The sequence below is a fragment of the Myripristis murdjan genome, chromosome 1 (assembly GCF_902150065.1).
Source record: "Myripristis murdjan chromosome 1, fMyrMur1.1, whole genome shotgun sequence".
NCBI classification, from domain to species: domain Eukaryota; kingdom Metazoa; phylum Chordata; class Actinopteri; order Holocentriformes; family Holocentridae; genus Myripristis; species Myripristis murdjan.
This window is the reverse complement of record NC_043980.1, coordinates 8,559,917-8,565,395: the sequence shown is the minus strand read 5'-3', so window position 1 is coordinate 8,565,395 and position 5,479 is coordinate 8,559,917.

Sequence of the window (5,479 nt, the reverse complement as noted above, 5' to 3'; positions counted from 1 at the left end):
TCGCATTCTGCAAGCCATCATAATAAAAATTTCCACTCCAGTTCTGTTATTGATGATAAAAGAGGGCAGAGCAACACTCCTCATCACCGCTCATCGTTTTCCAGGAAGAGAGCAGGAGCGAGAGGAGGAGGAGGCTGAGCGCTGGATTACATGTCGAGGGAGTCGTGGGGGCAGTAAGCCTCTATGGGATGACGTGACGATTTTGATGAGGATTTTACCATGATGCTGCAAAATCCGATGGAATAACAGGGCTTGGATTGAAGCAGAATAACTGGAAAAATGCATGTTAACTCTCATTTCTTTCTTCTTTCTTTCTTTCTCAGTTCACAGAATCACAAATCTTGCTCTAAACCTCCCGTTCTCATTCTCTGTGCCTCGGGCTTTGTCCACACTAACACCTATTCGAACACGATGTGAACGAGCCAAACAAGAAGCGGCACAAAAAAAAAAAGAAAGAAAAGAAAAAAGAAATAACAGCCAGTATTTTCGCCGAATATGTCCACAATCCACAGAGAGTGTCGGTGAGTGTTGCAAGCAGCACCGCTTCCAGTTAAACATTAATCTGACCAGGAGGAACCGGTGGATTTTGTCCATTTTCGACTGATTTTGGCTCCTCACTCTGTCACCACACGTCTTTACAAAGGCTACTCTGATGGCTCCACGGTCTCCTCTGTTCGGCAGCACACAGCACACAATTTGAGGGAGTGATTTGATCAGAAACCTATCATTGAGGGATGTGATTTTGAAGTGTATTATTTGAGAGGAAAGTCCTCTTTTCCTATCACCACAAAAAGACAATCTCCGCCTGAGAAAAAACTGTGTTTTCAGTACTGTAATTCAGTATTTTTTCAGGTAAATCACATTCTGAGTCTTTGGTCATGTAGAACAGACACTTTGTTTATACCTCAGCAAATTTGATGAAGGACAGTGTGAGTGTTCTCAAGTGATAGGCTTTTTTTTTTGGGTCACTTTTCCCCTATTCAGAATGGCCCAGTATGGCTCTTTTTCATATACTAGGGTAGTTGTAAAAAAAGAATTTTGCCCAAAAAATAGAAATCCAACAACAATCCATTTCATGAAATGGAGACCGTGATGACACCCCTACCCTGGGTAGAGGTATCTCAAAATCTAAGGGCCCCTCCTGCTAGACTGTTAATAACCTAATACAAGTAGCAAGATTTTTTTAAACAGTAAACGGTAATGTGATAACGTAATCCTTTCTATTACTACACTACTGGGAAGTGTAAAAAATTCACAGGGTTGCATTACTCTCAACTAGGTATGTAGCCGAACCCGAATACGATATTCGGAAGTACACAAATAATGCTTTGATCCCGAATAGTTTTTCTGTCCAAAGTTTCTAAAGAAAAAAAAAAAAACGTTATTCAGTAGACCCAAGCCCCCAGGAACAAAACCACACATTGAAGCCAATTTGACATAGTGGCCAAACGTGGAATTTGCAGCATTACGTGATGCACTGTGGCCCAAAAAGCATTTTTCTCATAGACAATAACGGGAAAAGAAGCGGCTATAAAACGGTGGAGACATTTTTTGAGTGTCACAACGACTCATTTCACCAGCAGAATTTGATCCATTCAGTCTGATTACGTTTGGAAAGTCTAGAAGAGCCGCACAATTAAATTATTTTATTCCCGTTCTAGTTAGCCAAGAGCTAAACCGGAAGTTAGCCGGATAGCTTGACGGAAGTCTCTAGTGCGCCCACTTCCGGTTTCTTCCCGAATCCGAATAACGAATACGAAGTTTTTTTGTTTTTTTTTTTAAGCCCGAATCCGAACCCGAATACAAATAGCGCAATGGCTATACACCCCTAGTATCAACACTGTTTTGTGAGTGCTGGCTGTCCCCGACATGACCCAAAAAGATAAGGAATCCCCTCCGACCCGATTCTTAAACGTCACAGATCAATAACGAGAGGAAAGCTTAAAGACAAACGTCTTTCCCACTGCTCTGGCGGCGTTTCCTGCTTCCCTTGGTTTCATAACGCCGTCTGAATCTGGTTACCTCGACATGGTCGGGCTAATGGGACACGAGCCAAACGAATAAGCATTGATTTCTGCATGACTACTGACAGGGAACTGGCGAAGGCCGGGGAGGGTGTATTAGTTTGGCGAGGGAGTAAAAGAAGGGGAGAGAAGAAGGAAGAGCGTGGTAGAGGGAGGGGGACTGAAAGAGAAGGTGAGAGAGAGAGAGAGAGAGAGAGAGGTCCAAACCCTGTTGTGCTAGATTGCACAGCCCAATCAACCATCTCTGCAGTAATTTCTGCTCAGACCAGTGAACTCGGTATTGTTGTATTAGAGTGGACAGCCTCTTTCACTGAGCCAATCAGATCATTGAGCTAGGTCCTGAGTGTGTGTGTGTGTGTGTGCTCTCCATGCACCCCCTCTCACACACACACACACACACACACACCACCCCTTCTAATACCAGCTTATTGACTCGTAGACTGCAGGTCATCTCGGCCCCTTGGTCCGCTGCAAGGCTGAGTTCATGTTATTGTCAGTTCGTACTCGGGCGTTTTCCTAGAAATTAGTCATCTGTGTGTGTGGCTTCATGTGTGTGTGGCTTCATGTGTGTGTGCATTGGTGATGAGGGATGTGCAACAACTTTTTTTTTTTTTCCCATCTTATGATTCAGTTCATAAGAGTGCTATTATAAGCTGTTCTCGCTGGCCAACAAGGATCTCATCTGAATGTCTCAAATCTATTATCCCTCTTTTAAGTACTTTACTCTCCTCTACATGGACGGTACACTCTGTTACAGCTGCAATATGTGACTTTTTTTTTTTTTTTAGTAATTAATGTTTATTTTATTAATCTGAATGGTTGAGTCGGTTGCCAGTGTTACCATGGTTACAGATGCTCTTCATAGACAGCTTCTGTTGTCGTGACCGGATGGGACAGAGATGGGCCGGTTAGCCAAGTTAGCATAGTGTGCAAAACAACAAGCTTTTTTTTTTTTTAAATTTTACATTTTAAGTAATCCACCCTGACTGATAGACTAACATGGTAGACTAAAAAGTAATGTTATATGAATGCTGTCCAATCGCCATTTACCTTTTGACAAATTATTATTATTTTTTTTAATTAACAAAGTATGCAAAAGTATATTTTACACTGTCAGTGGTGTTTTTATGTCTTTTTATTTGATGGGAGCCAAGACCTAGATCTGTATTTTCAAGCCATCCACTGTGGCATGTGGCACTGCAAACAATTTATCTTTTTTTTTATGACTATGTAAGAGTTGCCAATCCCCCACCAGTTTTAAATAAGTTATGGAAAGCAGTCTTAAATATTCCTTGCTGAAGTTTTATGATTCAGCTAAGAGAAGTTCCTACAGAGTTCAACACGGGCACGACGGCAGACACAGAACCAAAACATCTGCCACTTTTCTCCTTCCTGAGTTTCCTGAATTAATCTAAGAAGAGGTGAGAAGTCCGCCGTAAAGAGCACACAGTTCACCTTTTCATTATGAAGATAGCAAGAAAATGCATTTCTAAGTGGATCCAAAGTACAGTCTAATAGTGATGGGACAAAATAGTTCTCTCAGAATATGATTTGATACCACAATACCACATAAATAAAGTTCGATGACAACAAAGTGTGATTTGCAGAATTATGTTTATTTCTGAAACTAAGAGGATCTGAAACGAGTGACTGAGATCATAACCTCATGGAGGAAGAGTCACTGAGGTAATAAATCAAGGCAAAAACAAGAGTTTTCCTCCCATTGACTTCCATACATTCAGATGCTTTTTGCCAGCTAGCCTGGTCGCCATCTGGTGGCCACTAACGGGAATTACACTTATGGCCTGAGGCAGCTGTGGTAGGACCTCAAGTCTAGACAGCTGCTGAGGCAAGATGGTACAAACACCACTATAATAACCACTCCAAAAAGCGATTGAGCAAAAGAAAAACAAAAGAAAAGAAATAAAATAAAAAGTTTTCAGGAACCTGATGGCATATTTGAGTGGTAAAAACAGTTGAAAGCAGATGATTACACTTTCAGAAAACTGAACGGCTCACAATCAAGCTAAATTGAGAGTCGAACAGACTGAGTGCTGACCTCGAAAACACACAGGTTCGCTCCTGTCTCCTCTGAAGGTCAGAGGTTAACAGGTAGGGCGGCTGGTTCAGACATTAGGCGAGCCCAAAGTATACCGCAGCAGACGACAACGGAGTCATGAAAAAAAGGTAAAGGGGGTGAAAGTGAAGAAGATGAGGAAAATACAATGAATGGCGAAGCCAGATTCTACAAAATCTGACTTTTAGGTTATTTTGGTTCATAGAAGATCATGAAAATGTCCTGATAGGGTAAATGAGGCAGCTGTTTAAAATTTGAACTTCAGCGCCCAGAAATCACATACACTATATTACCAAAAGTATTCGCTCACCCATTCAAATGATCAGAATCAGGTGTCCTAATCACTTGGCCTGGCCACAGGTGTATAAAATCAAGCACTCAGGCATGCAGACTGTGAAACAAGACATTTGTGAAAGGATGGGCCGCTCTCAGGAGCTCAGTGAATTCCAGCGTGGAACTGTCATAGGATGCCACCTGTGCAACAAATCCAGTCGTGAAATTTCCTCGCTCCTAAATATTCCACAGTCAACTGTCAGCTCTATTATAACAAAATGGAAGCGTTTGGGAACAACAGCAACTCAGCCACGAAGTGGTAGGCCACGTAAAGTGACGGAGAGGGGTCAGCGGATGCTGAAGCGCATAGTGCAAAGAGGTCGCCGACTTTCTGCACAGTCAATTGCTACAGAGCTACAAACTTCATGTGACCTTCAGATTAGCCCAAGTACAGTACGCAGAGAGCTTCATGGAATGGGTTTCCATGGCCGAGCAGCTGCAGCCAAGCCACACATCACCAAGTGCAATGCAAAGCGTCGGATGCAATGGTGTAAAGCACGCCGCCACTGGCCTCTAGAGCAGTGGAGACGCGTTCTCTGGAGTGATGAATCACGCTTTTCCATCTGGCAATCTGATGGACGAGTCTGGGTTTGGAGGTTGCCAGGAGAACGGTACATTTCAGACTGCATTGTGCCGACTGTGAAATTTGGTGGAGGAGGAATTATGGTGTGGGGTTGTTTTTCAGGAGCTGGGCTTGGCCCCTTAGTTCCAGTGAAAGGAACTTTGAATGCTTCAGGATACCAAAACATTTTGGACAATTCCATGCTCCCAACCTTGTGGGAACAGTTTGGAGCGGGCCCCTTCCTCTTCCAACATGACTGTGCACCAGTGCACAAAGCAAGGTCCATAAAGACATGGATGACAGAGTCTGGTGTGGATGAACTTGACTGGCCTGCACAGAGTCCTGACCTGAACCCGATAGAACACCTTTGGGATGAATTAGAGCGGAGACTGAGAGTCAGGCCTTCTCGACCAACATCAGTGTGTGACCTCACCAATGCGCTTTTGGAAGAATGGTCAAAAATTCCTATAAACACTCTCCTCA